This window comes from Malaclemys terrapin, chromosome 1, assembly GCF_027887155.1.
Source record: "Malaclemys terrapin pileata isolate rMalTer1 chromosome 1, rMalTer1.hap1, whole genome shotgun sequence".
NCBI lineage: Eukaryota > Metazoa > Chordata > Testudines > Emydidae > Malaclemys > Malaclemys terrapin.
This window is the reverse complement of record NC_071505.1, coordinates 72,513,514-72,532,513: the sequence shown is the minus strand read 5'-3', so window position 1 is coordinate 72,532,513 and position 19,000 is coordinate 72,513,514. Positions and strand designations below refer to the sequence as shown.

The window sequence follows — 19,000 nt, the reverse complement described above, 5'->3', positions numbered from 1 at the left end:
TGTACTGCCTGCTGTAACTGCTGTCGGGAAGGGAGGGGTAGGGGGAGGACAGAACAAAGGCTTGTACACAAACAGCTTGGAATATAAAATGAGAAACTTGCTTGTATTTGTTGCGCTTGATTTGAGACATGCTGGTCTCCTAGCACCTATTCAGAGCTCTTGAATAAATTTGGTTTGCTTCTCCATCCTGATGTGTCTATTGGTGCGACACACACTGGGCAACGAACCCTGTTGCCCCCCCTCCGGCCCTCTGGGATATGGCAACATATCTGAGCAGTGGAGCCATCAGTAGGGAGCCACCAAGGCCTAGTTCTCCCTCCCTGTCCCATCACAGTCTCTCTCTTTAAAATGACAGGTTTCAGAGTAACAGCTGTGTTAGTCTGTATCCGCAAAAAGAAGAACAGGAGTACTTGTGGCACCTTAGAGACTAACAAATTTATTAGAGCATAAGCTTTCGTGGACTACAGCCCACTTCTTCGGATGCATCCGAAGAAGTGGGCTGTAGTCCACGAAAGCTTATGCTCTAATAAATTTGTTAGTCTCTAAGGTGCCACAAGTACTCCTGTTCTTCTCTTTAAAATGTAGGTCTGGTTTTATACAAGTGTAACTCCATTGAAGTCAATGACTTTGAGGCATGAGGACCTGATTCTGATCTCAACAGCAACTCCATTGATTTCAGTGGAGTTACTGTAAGATCAGAATCACCTCTTAAGTGAACCTTGAACCAAGCCCCTCTGAAGTGAATGGGTCAATAGACAGTTGCACAGAACTACTTGTAGAATCAGGCTTTAATCTTCAATAAAATTGTTGACATAAGCCTTGATTTTGCTTCAAATAATCCCACTGTAAAAGGAAGTTTCATGAGGATCTTGATCCTAAGTGTCTCATTCAGGGGTTGTTGCCAAGTCAGATTTTTTCATATCTACAAAAAAACAAAGAGAGTCGGTTCCAGAACCAAAGCCACAGATCTGAACACCTCCATGCTTCGGAAGAATTCTGATTTGGAACTGAACTTTGCAGCTGCCCTTTGTATCTGAACCAAACCCCTGGATCTGAATGCTACAAACTTTGAGAAAGTTTGGCTACAGATCCAAAGGTTGAATCAGGAGCCCATCTCTTAAAAAAAAAAATGCTGTGTAACAGGGTAGCAGTTTGCTTGAAACACCCTGTCATAACTATAAAGGGAAGGGTAACAGCTGTCCTGTGTACAGTACTATAAAATCCCTCCTGGCCAGAGACTCCAAAATCCTTTTCCCTGTAAAGGGTTAAGAAGTTCAGGTAACTTGGCTGACACCTGACCCAAAGGACCAATAAGGGGACAAGATTCTTTCAAATCTGGGGGGGGAGGAGGCTTTTGTTTGTGCTCTTTGTTTTAGGGGTTGTTCGCTCTTGGGACTGAGAGGGACCAGACATCAATCTAGGTTCTCCAAATCTTTCTGAACAAGTCTCTCATATTTCAAACTTGTAAGTAAACATCCAGGCAAGGCGTGTTAGTTTATCTTTGTTTTCTCAACTTATAAATGTACCTTTTACTAGAGTGTTTATCTCTGTTTGCTGTACTTTGAACCTAAGGCTAGAGGGGGGGGTCCTCTGAGCTCTTTAAGTTTGATTACCCTGTAAAGTTATTTTCCCAGCCTGATTTTACAGAGGATTTTTACCTTTTTCTTTAATTAAAAGCCTTCTTTTTAAGAACCTGATTGATTTTTTCCTTGGCTTTTAGATCCAAGGGGGTTGGATCTTGATCCACCAGGAGTTGGTGGGAGGAAGATTGAGGGGGGGGGGTTAATTTCTCCTTGTTTTAAGATCCAAGGTTTGGATCTGTATTCACCAGGGAATTGGTGAAGGTCTCTCAAGGCTACCCAGGGAAGGGAATTAGCTTTGGGATGGTGGCAGCGGACCAGATCTAAGCTGGTAGTTAAGCTTAGAAGTTTTCATGCAGGCCCCCACATTTGTACCCTAAAGTTCAAAGTGGGGAAGCAGCCCTGACACACACCTCTCCCTTCTAGCTGGTGTTTACTCTACTGGGAAAGTGCTAAATGGATTCTGCTGACTCACCAGGGCAGGAAGTTTTTTTTACTGCAAAGGAAGGGGGAGCTGCTTTCTAGAGACAGAAGGGATCTAGGTTTTGGGCTGAGCAGTTTTGAGGTAGGCACTGTAGGAGCCGCTGTCCTGAAGAAAAGGTTCAAGATAGACTGTCTGGAGATTCTGGTTGTGTTTTTATGTTATTCATTGCTTTAACAAAACCAAACCCCAGGGAGGGGTGAATTTTTGAATCTGCAGGGTGAGGATTTTGTTTTAGAGCAAATTAGAGTGCCTGCACCCAAACTACTATTCTTCTGTGTTTATGTTAGAGTTTAAAAGAACTTGTTTTGTAAAAAAATTAAAAATAAAAAAAAATGCACTTGTTTTGCTCTTACTCTGAGTATTGTAAATAACTGGGAAAGGTCCCTTTTAGCATTTTGTGGTTGCTTGCAGTCACTGCAGCTTCTTGCTATCCAAATAGCTTTGCATTGTCAGAGTTGTGAGATGTGGAGAGATAAATTTACTGAGCATCTGTGGCTTCCTGCCGTGTCCAGTCAGCAAGTCAGAAAGCATTGGCAGGTGAGCCGTTTCTAAAGTGGTGATAGGAAGCTGTGGTCTCTCAGGGACAATGAAACTGAAAAACACCAGCAAATATTCTGAAAGCAGGAAAAGAAATATTTAACTCTATCATGTGCATTATCTGCTTTTTAACAGTTTCCAACTTACCTGTGTACGTGGCCAACTACAACAGTTCTGAGGCAGCCATTACACTGTCAGTTAAATAATATGTATTTATGCAAACATGCATTGAAAATTTAATATCAACTTTATGAAGCATATTAAATGGAACTCTTCCTATGAAATTCTTCTTGAAGTAATTGTCAAATTAAAAAGGAAGGTTTATTATGATCTAGGTGTAAACTGCTTGGCAGAATACTCCTTTTTACCAGCTTGTTAGACCATAGCTCAGTGGTTTGAGTAGTGGCCTGCTAAACCCAGGGTTGTGAGTTCAATCCTTGAGGGGGCCACTTAGGGATCTGGGGCAAAATCAGTACTTGGTCCTGCCTAGTGAAGGCAGGGGGCTGACCTTTCAAGGTCCCTTCCAGTTCTAGGAGAGAGGATAGGAGAAGAACAACCATTCTGGGTCAGACCAGTGGTCCATCTAGCCAGTATCCTGTCTTCCAACAGGGCCAAAGCCAGGTGCTTCAGAAGGAATGAACAGAACAGGAAATCATTGAGTGATCCCATCCCTAGCTTTTGGAAGTCAGAGGTTAGGGACACCCAGAGCATAGTGTTGCATCCCTGGTCATTCATCTTGGCTAATAGCCATTGATGGACCTATCCTCCATGAATTTATCAAATTCTTTTTTGAACCCATTTATACTTTTGGCTTTCACAACGGCCCCTGGCAAGGAGTTCCACAGGTTGACTATGCATTGGGTGAAGAAGTACTTCCTTTTGTTTCTTATAAACCTGCTGCCTATTAATTTCATTGTGTGACCCCTGGTTCTTGTGTTATGTGACAGAGTAAATAACACTTCCTTATTCACTGTCTCTACACCATTCATGATTTTATAGATTTCTGTTATATCCCCCCTTAGTCATCTCATATCCAAGTTGAAAAGTCCCAGTCTTTTTAATCTCTTCTCATATGGAAGCTGTTCCATACCCTTAATTATTTTTGTGGCTCATCTTTGTACCTTTTCCAATTCTAATATATCTTTTTTTGACATGGGGAGACCAGAACTGCATGCCGTATCCAAGGTGTGGGCATACCATTGATTTTATATAGTAGCATTATGATATTTTCTGCCTTATTAGCTATCCCTAATGGTTCCTAAAATGGTTCCTAAAATTCTATTAGCTTTTCTGACTGCTGCTGCATATTGAGTGGATGTTTTCAGAGAACTATCCACAATGACTCCAACACTTCTTTCTTGTGTGGTAACAGCTAATTTAGATCCCATCATTTTGTATGTATAGTTGGGATTGTTTTCCAGGGTGCGTTGCTTTGCATTTATCAAAACTGAATTTCATCTGCCATTTTCTTGTCCAATCACCTATTCTGTGAGATCCCTTTGTAACTCTTTGCAGTCTACTTTGGACTTAACTATCTTGAGTAATTTTGTATCATCTACAAATTTTGCCACCTAACTGTTTACCATTTTTTCCAGATCATTTATGAATATGTTGAACAGCATTGGTCCCACTATAGATCCCTTGGGACACCAGTTTTTACCTCTCTCCATTCTAAAAATTGAACATTTATTCCTACCCTTTGTTTCCTATCTTTTAACCAGTTACCAATCCACGAGAGGACCTTCTTTCTTATCTCATCACTGCTTACTTTGCTTTAGAGCAGGGGTCAATTCAATTTATCTTAGGGCCAGTGCCAGTCCTCAAATCCTCCCAGTGGGCCAATGTCACTCATGCCACCCAGAACCTGCCCCCAAAAACTCCTCCTCCCAAAAAACTGCCCCCACCTGCCTAAAGCTCTTGGACAGAGTTTGGGTGGGGGAGGAGGTCTGGTGTAAGGGACTGGGTTGCAGGATCGGGGAGAGAGTTTGGGTGCAGAAGGGGTGAGAGGTGGGCTCTGGGAGGGAGTTTGGGTGGGGGAAGGGGTCTGGGGTGCAGGCTCTGGGAGGGAGTTTGGGGGTGGGAGGAGGTCTGGGGATGGGGTGTAGGCTCTGTGAGGGAGTTTGGGGACAGGAGGGGGTATGTGGGGAAGGGGTGGGGGTGCAAGCTCTGGGAGGGGGCCGAGGGGTGCGGCACTTACCTGGGGATCCAAGACGGGGTGGGCTGGGAGGCCTCTGTGCGCTGCTGCCCCAAGGCACCACCCCTGCAGCGTCCCACTGGCCGCAGGGGCGCTCGGGGTGGGGACAGCGCACGGAGGCACAGCCCCACCGGCTCACCCCAGGCCGCAGGGAGGGGCTGGCAGCCATTGGAGCGATCAGGCAGACGCCGCTCAGCTCCGCAGTGCTGCCGGGGCCCCTGGGGGGGAGAGCACCCTGGGGTGGCAAGTGGGGCCAAGGGAGAGACCCAGCCCCAAAACTGCTGGAGCACCACGGGCCACACTGGGGAGGATAGCAGGCCAGAGATGACCTGTGGGCCGAGAGTTTGAGACTCCTGCTCTAGAACCTTTGGTGAGGGACCTTGTCAAAGGCTTTCTGAAAGTCCAAGTACACTATATCCACTGGATCACTCTTGTGAACATGTTTGTTGACCACCTCAAATAATTCTAATAGATTGGTGAGGCATGATTTCCCTTTACAAAAGCCATGTTGACTCTTCCCCAACAAATCATGTTCATCTAATTCTGTTCTTTACTATAGTTTCAATAAATTTGCCTGGTACTGAAGTTGGGTTTACTGTCCTGTAATTACCAGGATCGCCTCTGGAGCCATTTTTAAAAATTGGTGTCACATTATCTTTCCTACAGTCGTCTGGTACACAAGCTGATTTAAGTGATAGGTTACATACCACAATTTATAGTTGTGCAATTTCATATTTGAGTTCCTTCAGAATTCTTGGGTGAATACCACCCGGTCCTGGTGACTTAGTACTGTTTAATTTAGCAATTTGTTCCAAAACCTCCTCTATTTACACCTCAATCTGGGACAGCTCTTCAGATTTGTCACCTAATCTTTGCAGAACAGTCAGTTAATATCCTATTTTGGTTTTTCCCAACTGATCCGTTTGACTTCCCTGCTTATCAGATTAACAGATATAGGAGATTGTGGCTAAAGAGGAAAAAGTGGTTTATGGGGAGAAAATGAGGCAGAGGAATTAAGATAATTAATCAAAGAGAATACATGTATATAATTAGAGAAACTCAGATACATTTTTGGACAGAGACATCCCTTAGAGGAGGATCTATTTCGGACAGAGACATCACTTAGGGGAAGATCTATTAATGGAGATCCTATATATCCTAATGAGGAGGAGAGGATAGCAGATGATAAAATACAGGTAGGATCTGATGAGAGAGAGTCACATGAAAAAAAAGTACATCATGTAATGGCAGATAGCTGAAAAGTGACAAGTTTTTAAAGTGCTTATATACCAATGCTAGAAGTCTAAATAATAAGATGGGTGAACTAGAGTGCCTTGTATTAAATGAGGATATTGATATAATAGGCATCACAGAGACTTGGTGAAATGTGGATAATCAATGGGACGCAGTAATACCAGGGTACAAAATATATTGGAAGGACAGAAAAGGTCATGCTGGTGGGGGAATAGCACTATATGTGAAAGAAAGCATAGAATCAAATGAAGTACAAATCTTAATTGAACCAAACTGTATCATAGAATCTCTTTGGATAGTAATTCCAGGCTCTAATAATAACAATATAGCATTAGGGATATATTACCGAGCAGGATGGTGATAGTGACAGTGAAATGCTCAGAGAAGTTAGGCTATGAAAATAAAAAACTCAATAATAATGAGGGATTTCAGCTATCCCCATATTGACTGGGTACATGTCACCTCGGGGTGACGGGATGCAGAGATAAAGTTTCTTGACACCTTAAATGACTGCTTCTTGGAGCAGCTAGTCCTGGAACCCACAAGAGAAGAGGCAATTCTTGATTTAGTCCTCACTGGAGCACAGGATCTGGTCCAGGAGGTGAATATAGCTGGACCACTTGGTAATAGAGACCATAATATAATTAAATTTAACATCCCTGTGGCGGGGAAAACACCACAGCAGCCCAACACTGTAGCATTTAATTTCAGAAAGGGGAACTACACAAAAATGAGGAGATTAGTGAAACAGAAATTAAAAGGTACAGCGCCAAAAGTGAAATCTCTGCAAGCTGCATGGAAACTTTTTAAAGACATCATAATAGAGGCTCAACTTAAATGTATACCCCAAATTAAAAAACATAGTAAGAGAACCAAAAAAGTGCCACCGTGGCAACAGAATGACAGATTAAATTCAACAAAGTAAAAGAAGCAGTGAGAGGCAAAAAGGCATCCTTTAAAAAGTGGAAGTTAAATCCTATTGAGGAAAATAGAAAGGAGCATAAACTCTGGCAATTGAAGTGTAAAAATATAATTAGGAAGGCCAAAAAAGAATTTCAAGAACAGCTAGCCAAAGCAAAAAAAAAATGTAAGTACATCAGAAGCAGGAAGCCTGCTAAACAACCAGTGGGGCCACTGGATGATCGAGATGCTAAAGGAGTATTCAAGGACGATAAGGCCATTGTGGAGAAACTAAATGAATTATTTGCATCGGTCTTCACGGCTGAGGGTGTGAGGGAGATTCCCAAACCTGAGCCACTCTTTTTAGGTGACAAATCTGAGGAACTGTCCCAGATTGAGGTGTAATTAGAGGAGGTTTTGGAACAAATTGATAAACTAAACAGTAATAAGTCACCACCACCAGACAGTATTCACCCAAGAGTTCTGAAGGAAATCAAATGTGAAATTGCATAACTATTAACTGTAGTTTGTAACCTATCATTTAAATCAGCTTCTGTACTAAATGACCAGAGGATAGCTAATGTGATGCCAATTTTAAAAAAGGGCTCCAGAGGTGATCTCGGTAATTACAGGCCAGTAAGCCTGATTTCAGTACTGGTTGAAACTATAGTCAAGAACAAAATTGTCAGACACATAGATGAACATAATTTGTTGGGGGAAGCTATGGTGTTTAGATGCTGCATGTGATTATTAGAACTGGGAGCACTGGCTGTTAGGAGTCTGAAAGGACAGGAAACAGGAAGGAGGGGGGGAGGAGTTGAGGAGGCTGGGAGAATTACAGAGTGTGCAGCTACAGCTTGGAAAAGAGACTTCCACTGTAAATAAAGTTCTGTTGAAGTTGTTAATACTTTGCTTAGTGGATACAACATTTTGGCGACGAGGATGGATCTTCTGCCTCTGAACCCACCTGCACCTTTCTGCAAAGCCCAGGTGAGCCTCCAATTGCTTTTACGGCCTGGATCCATATGTTTGAGACTTATCTGCTTGCAATCAGTGCTACAGAGATTTCTGAAGTAAGAAAGCGTGCTCTGCTAATCCACTGCCTTGGAGCAGAAGGGCAGTGTATATTTTACACTTTTCCCCTTGCAGATGATAAATATGGGACTGCACTCGCTGCATTAAAGAACTTTTTTGTGCCAAAAGTGAATATCGTAGCTAATCGCTTCAGATTTCACCAGCGTGAGCAGAAACCAGGGGAGACTATAATGCAGTATATGGCTTCCCTGAGGAGTCTGATTGTAACTTGTGACTTTGGGAATATGGCAGATGAGATGATTAGAGACCAGCTCATTGAGAAAACAACCATGCTTCGTGTAAGAGAACGCTTACTTCTAGAACCACAACTTACACTAGGAAAAGCAATAACCATTGCTACTCAGATTGAGTCAGCTACAGCTGAAGCCAAAATAATGAGCCAGGGTACAGGAGGCCCAGTCCAGGCTGTGACTCCTTTGCAGAAAAGTTCACTATCACTGCAGACAAACAATTGCAAAAGGAAAACTAATGTAAAGCCACTGAATCAGCGAATGCAAAATACAGTAAAAGCATGCTTTCGCTTGGATCCCCACAACATCTTGCAAGCTACACAGGATGTCCAGCAAAAGTAGCTCAGTGCAATCATTGCAAAAAGATTGGGCATTTTGCTAAAGTATGTCACAGTAGCCAGTTCAATCAACAGGTGCATGCAGTTACAATACCAGCTGTTACTGTGCTGAGTGTAGACAAAATCACTACTGCACATATTCCAGAACAGATAAAGTGCACTGTAAATGTTTCTGCCATACCCTCAGGCAAATCATACTCTATTCAGCTAATGTTGGACACTGGCTCAGCAGTATCTATACTACCTGATTCCATCTATTTGCATTACTTTAAAGATGTGCCTCTTACTGAACCCAAACTTCACTTGGTATGCTATTTCAAAAACCATATTCCAGTACATGGCTGCTTGCCAGCAATAGTTACTTTTGGTGATCACTGTGTAACTGCGGAATTCTACATTGTTCACAAAGGCACTCCTATCCTTGGCAAAGATGGATTAGCTGCTTTAAATCTCAGGGTAGTTAATGGACAAATTAATCTGTCTCAGCAAAGCACTCTTGCAGTACACACACCAGTTTCAGCTGGGACCCAACTCCAGGTTGAGGAGAAACTCAGCTGTGCTTATGGGTTTCTGCATAAAGTTAAAATGTGGAATAATGTGATGCCTGTATGACAGAAATTACGGCGCTTACCATTTTCAGTCAAGGAAGCTGTTTCAGAGGAACTTAGAAAACTTGTTCAAAAGGACATTATTGAAGAGATTAACTCCTCGGAATGGGTTTCACCTATAGTAGTGACGCAGAAGAAGGGTGGAGACATTCACCTTTGTGTGGACTTAAGGGAGCCAAATAAAGCCATTGTGATTGACAGCCATCCTCTTCCTCACATAGAGGAAGTATTTGCAGAACTCCTTGGAGCAAAGATGTTTTCTACTCTTGATTTGCAGAGCGCATACCACCAAGTTATGTTGCATGAAGATAGCAGAGACCTCACAGCATTTATTACACATGAGGGACTATTTTGTTTTAAACATGTTCCATATGGTCTCGCATTAGCCCCGAATGCCTTTCAAAAAATGATGTAATTGATTCTGAAGAATCAACATGGAGTTCAGTGCTATTTGGATGATATTATTGTGTTTGGAAATACTACTGAGGAGCATGGCAATAACCTGCAGTCTGTACTAAACTGCATCAGCAAAGCAGGCCTCAAGCTCAATAGGTCCAAATGCAAATTTAGACAAACTGAACTCTCCTTTCTGGGGCATACAATTTCACAGGCTGGACTAAAACATGATCCAGATCATATCCTGGCAATTTCAAATGCTCCTCCTCCAACAGATTTGCAAACCTTACGTTCCTTCTTGGGTCTTACCTCCTGGTATGCAAAATTCATTCCCAATTATGCTTCTGTCATTGAACTGTCACGAGAATTACTACGGAGAAGTTCAACCTTAGTGTGGACAACGGATGCACAAGTTAGTTTCGAAAGGGTGAAAGACTTGATTGTACATAGTCCAGTACTTGCATTATTCAGTCCCGAATTGCCCACAATTGTAACTACTGATACTTCTGATTATGGACTTGGGGCTGTCCTCACACAACTTCATGAGGACAACACAGAGAAGTCTGTTGCATTTGCTTCAAGGACACTAAGTAATGCTGAGAGAAAATATTCTACAGTTGAAAAAGAAGCACTTGCTTGTGTCTGGGCTACTGAAAAATGGAGAACTTACCTGTGGGGCCGCACGTTCAAGTTGCGCACAGACCACAGCCCTTTGACAATGTTGTTCACCACAAAAGGACTGGGAAGAGCAGGATATCGTATTTCTAGATGGTCTGCAAGACTACTTTCTTTCAATTATAAACTGGAATATAAGCCTGGAACAAAACTAAACTGGAAACAAAAATGTGGTAGCTGATTGCCTTTCTTGCCTGCCTTTGCCTTCACCAGATGGCCCACCGGAGGATGAGGATGTAGTAGTTGCGCTTATTACAAGCACTCTTACTGCAGTTACAAGAGAACAATTTCAAGCTGCTTGTTCAGCGTGTCCAATTCAATAAAAATTATGGGAATTTCTGACAAAGAGATGGCCCAGTAACCCTAAAAACCTTGACCCAGTTTTGCTGCCTTATTTTAGAGTTCGGGATGAACTTTCTTTGCTCGATGGCTGTGTGCTACGAGGTACACACCGGCTACTTGTGCCAGAAGAATTACAGTCAAAACTCATACACCTGGCACACGATACTCATCAAAGAATTGTCAGAACCAAACAACGACTACGGGATCTGTATTGGTGGCCAGGGATGGACTCTCAAACTGAAGCATTCATAAAATCCTGTGTCACTTGCCAAATGCATGATAAGACAGCAGTGACATGTAGCCCTCCATTATAGCCTGTTCCTCTTCCTGAATCTGCATGGGAAAAAGTGGTGATTGACATTAGGACCCTTTGATACTGCTCCACTTGACTGTTGTTATGCCATCACTTTAATAGACTATTTCAGCAAATGGCCTGAGATGGTGTTTACATTGCAAATTTCTTCTGCTACAGTAATTTAGTTCCTCTCTTCAGTTTTTAGCCGGGAGGTAACTCCAAAGAACTGGTTTCAGATAATGGTAGTCAATTTACTTCCCTGGAGTTTGAAACTTTTCTAGCAGAGAGAAACATTTTACACAGGAGGTCATCCCTAGATTACCCTCAAGCCCATGGGGAAATCTAACGGTTTAACAGAAGTTTGAAAGAGAGTTTGCAAACAGCTAAACTGGAAGGGCGATTGTGGATACCCTTCACTACTGATTTCTTGCAAGCATACCGGGCTACATGACATGCCACAACGCAAAGATCACCCGCAGAGTTACTTCATGGGAAACAGATGACTACTAAACTGAACATTGCTGGATTGTTAAAGGCACGACCTGATGCCCCAAACAAGGATGATGTGAGAAAGACAGTTGAACAGAACCAAGCAAAGTCTAAGGCCTTGTCTACACTACGAGAGTAGTTCGATTTTACTTAAATCGAATTTTTGGAATCTATATTGCAAAGTCGAACGTGTGTGTCCACACTAAGGACAGTAATTCAACTTTGTGAGTCCACACTAATGGGGAAAGCGTCGACATTGGAAGCTGTGCACTGTGGGCAGCTATCCCACAGTTCCTGGAGTCCCCGCTGCCCATTGGAATTCTGGGTGGAGCCGCAAATGCCTTCTGGGTAAAAAAAAGGTGTCCAGGGTGCTTTTGGGTAACTGTCGTCATCCGTCCATCACTCCCGCCCTCCCTCCCTGAAAGCGCCGGCAGGAAATCAGTTCGCGCACTTTTCTAGTCAGTGACAGCGCGGACGCCACAGCACTGCGAGCATGGAGCACACTGCGACCATCGCTGCAGTTGTGGCCGCTCTCAACGCCTCGCAGCTTATCATACACCTTTCCCTGAGGCAGATGCAGATAAGTCAGGCGAGGAGGCTACGTCACCGCGGTGATGGCCTGAAGTCTGAGAGTAGCACAGACCTCTCAGAAAGCAGGGGACCCAGCGCCGAGGACATCACGGTCGCAATGGGTCATGTTGATGCCGTGGAACGGCGATTCTGGGCACGGGAAACAAGCACTGAGTGGTGGGACCGCATAGTGCTGCAGGTCTGGGATGAATCCCAGTGGCTGCGAAACTTTCACATGCGGAAGGGAACTTTCCTGGAACTTTGTGAGTTGCTGTCCCCTGCCCTGAAGCGCAATGACACCCGGATGCGAGTAGCCCTGACTGTCCAGAAGCGAGTGGCCATAGCCCTCTGGAAGCTTGCAACGCCAGACAGCTACCGGTCAGTCGCGAACCAGTTTGGGGTGGGCAAATCTACTGTGGGGGTTGTTGTGATGCAAGTAGCCAAGGCAATCGTTGATGTACTGCTGCCAAAGGTAGTGACCCTGGGAAACGTGGAGGCGATCATAGATGGCTTCGCAGCGATGGGATTCCCAAACTGCGGTGGGGCCATAGATGGAACTCACATCCCTATCCTGGCACCGGACCACCAGGCCAGCCAGTACATTAACAGAAAGGGCTACTTTTCCATGGTGCTGCAAGCACTGGTGGACCACAGGGGACGTTTTACAAACATCTACGTCGGATGGCCGGGCAAGGTTCATGACGCTCGTGTTTTCAGGAACTCTGGTCTGTTTAGACGGCTGCAGCAAGGTATTTACTTCCCGGACCACAAAATAACTCTTGGGGATGTGGAGATGCCTATAGTCATCCTCGGGGACCCAGCCTACCCGCTAATGCCCTGGCTCATGAAGCCCTATACTGGCGCCCTGGACAGTGAAAAAGAACTCTTCAACTACCGGCTGAGCAAGTGCAGAATGGTGGTGGAGTGTGCTTTTGGCCGTCTCAAGGGGAGATGGAGAAGCTTGCTGACTCGCTGTGATCTCAGCGAAACCAATATCCCCATTGTTATAGCAGCTTGCTGTGTGCTCCACAATCTCTGTGAGAGCAAGGGGGAGACCTTTATGGCGGGGTGGGAGGTTGAGGAAAATAGCCTGGCTTCTGATTACGCACAGCCAGACAGCCGGGCGATTAGAAGAGACCAGCGGGACGCGCTGTGCATCCGGGAGGCTTTGAAAGCTAGGTTCCTGAGTGAGCAGGGTAACCTGTGACTGTAAAGTTTGTGTACAGAGAAGCCGAACCTGCCCCCGTTTCTTTACCCAGTTAATGTTGACTATCCTCTCCAGTTACATACCCCCTTCTCCCCCCCTTCCAACACACGTTTCGAAATAAAATCAGTTCTACTTTGTTAATGAACACCGTTTTCTTTACTACTGTTTTCGCGGGAATTTTTTAAAACTGGGACGCGGATTGTGGTGCGGAGCGGGTGTAGTGTAGTGACGCAAAGAAAGCTTCTAAACTCAAGGATTGACAGGCTCCGCTGTGGTGGGCTGGTTCTTTCAACGGAGCCTGTCACCCCTCCTGATCGGGACTGTGTGTATGGGGGGGCTATGTGACTTTGTGGCAGGGGGAGGACGGTTACAGATCTCCTGCTGTGTGGCTCTGTGATCCTGCATAAGGACCGCCGCTTAAGATCTGTAACTGCCCTCCCCCGCCACAAAGTCACAGAGCAACCCACCCCCCACTACAGAACATGAAAACCACCTCCCAGACTGACCAGGGCAACTAGTCACTGCACTGTGTATGTGCCCTGCTGCTGTACCTGCCCCCGCCTATGTACCCTGCCAAAGGTGACTGTCCTGTCCAATTACCATCCCCCTTTCCCCCCCTCCTCCAAAAGAACATGATGGAAACATTAGTTAACAGAAACATATTTTTTATTATCAACTACACATGGAACTGGGAGGTGAAACTTGGACGGGGGCTTGTGTCAGGCGGGAAGGAAAGAACTTGTCAAATTTTGGGGAATGAGAGCCTTCTGTTACTAGAGCTCTCTGCAGGGGTGGAGTGAGAGTTTGCGTGGACTCTGCCGCCTCTCCTTCTGTGCACTTTGGGTGAGGGGGGGTATGGGACTTGGTGGCGGGGGAGGGCGGTTAGAGATGGACTGCAGTGGGGCTCTGTCCTCCTGCCTCCGTTCCTGCAGAACATCCACAAGGCGCCGGAGCGTGTCCGTTTGCTCCCTCAGTAGTCCAAGCAGGGTTTGAGTCGCCTGCTGGTCTTCCTGCCGCCACCTCTCCTCCCGATCCATGTTTGCTTGCTGCATTTGGGACAAGTTCTCCCGCCACTGGGTCTGCTGTGCTGCCTGGGCTCGGGAGCAGGCCATAAGCTCTGAGAACATGTCCTCCCGTGTCCTCTTCTTCCTATGCCTAATCCTCACTAGCCTCTGGGAGTGTGATGCCAGGCTAGGTTGTGAGACAGTCGCAGATGGGGCTGTGGGAATGGGAAAAAGGGAGTGAATTCCTCAGAAAGATAAATGTAGTTGTGAACAAAGAACATAGTCTTTCTCTGTGAACAAGACCATGCACAGCACCTATCACATGCGCACTCAGCACAAGGTCGAATTCTCGGCCTTCGCATTCAGTGCCTGGGGTCTTGCACAGCACATTTGAGAACCGTGTCAGGACAACGGAATTTCTGTTGCAGGCAGACATGGTAAGCCGTAGACTCGTGGCAGCTTAAAACTTTAATATTAGCAATGGCCTCATTTCACATTGAAATCAATGTCGGTCCCTGCTGCCAGCAATCCGGCAAGCAGGAACTCTGCTCCTGTCCCACACCCTCGCGGCTGTCCCCGGGAACGATCCCTTTCGGCTGCCCCTCTCCCGCCTCCACCGCGTGGCTGCAAACCAGCGGTTACAGTTCTGTAAAGGAACGGTAAAGCAGTCCCAACACTAACATTCCCCTACCTCATTCAAAGCAGGTCACCATGAGCGACATCACCCTCATGAGGATCTCTGACAGCGAGAAAGAGAGAATGCTCCGGGAAAGCCTCCAAAGACCAGGGCCGTATGCCGCCCTGCTGTGCAGAGCAATGATTCCCGAGTACTTGCTTGTCTCGTGGCGCGGCAACGTGTCGTACTACGGAGGACCCAATAAGGCCGCTCTCCCCAGGAACCTAATGCAACGGATTTCCAATTACCTCCAGGAGAGCTTCCTCGAGATGTCACAGGAGGATTTCTGCTCCATCCCCGGACATATAGACCGCATTTTACTCTAGCTGCTGTAGCAGTGACTAAACAGTAGAGCGGCTTGGGCAGGACAATCATGCAAAACTGGACATTGCTAGATTTTTTTTTCAATAGTTGCACTGCCCATGACTGAACCGTTAAGCGCCTAGGGCAAACTAATCATGAGAAACCCATTTTTTTAATTGTTAATATTCCTGTTCTGTTAAAAATAAATGTTTAGATGTTTACAACACTTACTGGCTGATCCTTCCCCAGATTCTGTGTCCGGGGTAACGGCTGGGGACGGTTGGTAGGGGATCTCTGTAAGGGTGATGAAGAGATCCTGGCTGTCGGGGAAACCAGCGTTGTGAGTGCTGTCGACTGCCTCGTCCACCTCTTCTCCTTCCTCATCTTCCCCGTCCGCTAACATGTCCGAGGATCCGGCCGTGGACAATATCCCATCCTCAGAGTCCACGGTCACTGGTGGGGTAGTGGTGGCGGCCGCACCTAGGATGGAATGCAGTGCCTCGTAGAAACGGGATGTCTGGGGATGGGATCCGGAGCGTCCGTTTGCCTCTTTGGTCTTCTGGTAGCCTTGTCTCAGCTCCTTGATTTTCACGCGGCACTGCGTTGCATCCCGGCTGTATCCTCTCTCTGACATGTCTTTAGAGATCTTCTCGTAGATCTTTGCATTCCGTTTCTTGGAGCGCAGCTCGGAAAGCACGGACTCATCACCCCACACAGCGATGAGATCCAAGACTTCCCGATCAGTCCATGCTGGGGCCCTCTTTCTATTCTGAGATTGCACGGCCATCACTGCTGGAGAGCTCTGCATCATTGCCAGTGCTGCTGAGCTCGCCACAATGTCCAGACAGGAAATGAGATTCAAACTGGCCAGACAGGAAAAGGAATTCAAATTCAAATTTTCCCGGGGCTTTTCCTGTGTGGCTGTTCAGAGCATCCGAGCTCGTACTGCTGTCCAGAGCGTCAACAGAGTGGTGCACTGTGGGATAGCTCCCGGAGCTATTAGCGTCTATTTCCATCCACACCTAGCCTAATTCGACATGGCCATGTCGAATTTAGCGCTACTCCCCTCGTCGGGGAGGAGTACAGAAGTCGAATTAAAGAGACCTCTATATCGAACTAAATACCTTCGCGGTGTGGACGGGTGCAGGGTTAATTCGATGTAACGGCGCTAACTTCGACATAAACGCCTAGTGTAGACCAGGCCTAAGGCTTTCACAGACCAATGGCGGGGTGCTAAGGAACCAAAGTTTGAGTGTGGTTCCTTTGTTAGAATACGAAAACCTGGAATCTTATGCAAAGGGGACCATAAATTCACAGCTCCTCTTAAAATCATAGAGAAGAAGGGACCTTATACCTATCGACTTTCTGATGGGTGGGTATGGAATGCCTATGCACCCAGAGGAGATTATGCCAACACCCAGTCTGCACTGGCTGATTTCACTGTAGAACCAACACAACAAGACATTGCACTGGAACCGGGGCTTGAGAGACAGCCTGTCAGACTCAGATGACCACCTGCCTGGACTAAAGACTATGTTATGTAGTATCTACAGTGTTTTCAGTGTAATATTCCTGCCAACAGTATAGTGTCTTGTTTCATATTTGTTCCTGTGGTTAGAACAACAATGTTTATTTTAATTTGGAAAGTTTCTTAAGAGAAGAGGGAATGTGGTGTTTAGATGCTGCATGTGATTATTAGAACTGGGAGCACTGGCTGTTGGGAGTCTGAAAGGACAGGAAACAGGAAGGAGTGGGGAGGAGTTGAGGAGGCTGGGAGAATTACAGAGTGTGCAGCTACAGCTTGGAAAAGAGACTTCCACTATAAATAAAGTTCTGTTGAAGTTGTTAATACTTTGCTTGGTGGATACAACAGAAGCATCAACATGTTTTTTGTAAAGGGAAATCATGCCTCACCAATCTGCTAGAATTCTTTGAGGGGGTCAACAAGCATGTGGACAAGGGGGATCCAGTGGATATAGTGTACTTAGATTTTCAGAAAGCCTTGACAAGGTTCCTCACCAAAGGCTCTTAAGCAAAGTAAGCTGTCATGGGATAAGAGGGAAGTCCTCTCATGGAATGGTAACTGGTTAAAAGAAACAAAGGGTAGGAATAAATGGTCAGTTTTCAGAATGGAGAGAGGTAAATAGTGGTGTCCCCCAGGGCTCTGTACTGGGACCAGTCCTATTCAACATATTCATTAATGATCTGGAAAAAGGGGTAAACAGTGAGGTGGGAAAATCTGCAGATGATACAAAACTACTCAAGATAGTTAAGTCCCAGACAGACTGTGAAGAGCTACAAAAGGATTTCTCAAAACTGGGTGACTGGGCAACAGAATGGCAGATTAAATTCAGTGTTGATAAATGCAAAGTAATGCACATGGGAAAACATAATCCTAACTATACATATAAAATGATGGGGTCTAAATTAGCTGTTTCCACTCAAGAAAGAGATCTTGGAATCATTGTGAATAGTTCTTTGAAAACATCCACTCAATGTGCAGCAGCAGTCAAAAAAGCAAATAGAATATTGGGAATCATTAAGAAAGGGATAGATAATAAGACAGAAAATATTATATTGCCTTTATATAAATCCATGGTACACCTACATCTTGAATATTGCATGCATATGTGGTTGCCCCTTCTCAAAAAAGATATATTGGAATTGGAAAAGATTCAGAAAAGGGCCACACAATGATTAGGGATATGAAACGGCTTCCAAATGAGAAGAGATTAATAAGACTGGGACTTTTCAACTTGGAAAAGAGATGGTTAAGGGGGGATATGATTGTGGTCTGTCAAGGCTGAATCCCCACTCTGTCACTTTGAGTACAGAAGGTGGGGACCTGTATGGATTTTAAAAATTAATGTGTACCCCTCCAGGCTTGTATTAAACTCCCAAGGTTACAGCTTTTCTCTGACCTTGGCTTGGTAAACACTGCCACCACCCAAATGCAAAAAAACCCAACCCTTTTGTACCTAGGAAGGTGCACTTGGGAATTCCTCCCTGTGGGGTATCCTCAAGCCCTTTCATCCCCACTCTGGGGAATAGCTGAGAAAGAAAACAAAGGAAATTAGCTGTTGCTACCAGCTAATCCAACAACATGCACAAACCTCTTAGGACACTAAAAATCCAATCCTGTTCTTAAAAAAGGTGAATTTTATTAAAAACAAAAAGGAAGAAAATACATCTGGAACTTAGGCTTTTGCTAGATTTTAAAAGAACAATTCCAAAAATTAAGCACCCAAAATAGCTTTCTAGGGGGTTCAGCTTAAAGGTTACAAGCAAACAAAAGCATCTGGTGTTAGCACAGAGGAGATCCACAAGCTAAATAAAGAAATAAACCTGATCACATCTAGATAAACATTCCTAATTTACTTACATATTTGGGGGGTTCCAAATACGTAGTTCTAAGTATGATCTGATGAATTTTCATACCTGGTTCAAGCCTTACACAGCATTTCTGCTTATAGCATTGCTGTTCCGTGTCTCCTCCAGCCCCGAGAACAACAGACAAAGGGAAAGTTTCTTTCCCAATTTTAAAAAGTTCTACCTTCCTATTGGCTCTTTTGGTCAGGTGCCCACTCCTTTTCCTTTACCTGTGGGCTTGTTAACCCTTTACAGGTAAAGAAAGCAGAGAACAGACAGCAAGAGGGATTTTACAGCTAACTAGCTGGCTGGGTGTCCATAAGGGAGCTACCCCCCCCCCCCCCCCCCACACACACACACACTTCAGTTCTCACAAGGTCTATAAAATTATGCTGGTGTGGAGAAAGTAAATAAGGAAGTGTTATTTACTCCTTCTCATAACACAAGAACTAGG

At 45.1% G+C, this 19,000-nt stretch overlaps 1 long non-coding RNA gene across 1 annotated transcript; it reads right to left on the bottom strand.

The window, feature by feature from the left end:
- Window positions 1–770: 770 nt before the first annotated feature.
- Window positions 771–18,676, bottom strand: LOC128830407 (uncharacterized). The gene is made up of 3 exons (XR_008443575.1): window positions 18,560–18,676; window positions 2,418–2,656; window positions 771–922 (listed from the first exon to the last, which is right to left on the bottom strand). It is a non-coding gene; the product is annotated as an uncharacterized LOC128830407 (long non-coding RNA).
- Between the last annotated feature and the right edge of the window lie 324 nt (window positions 18,677–19,000).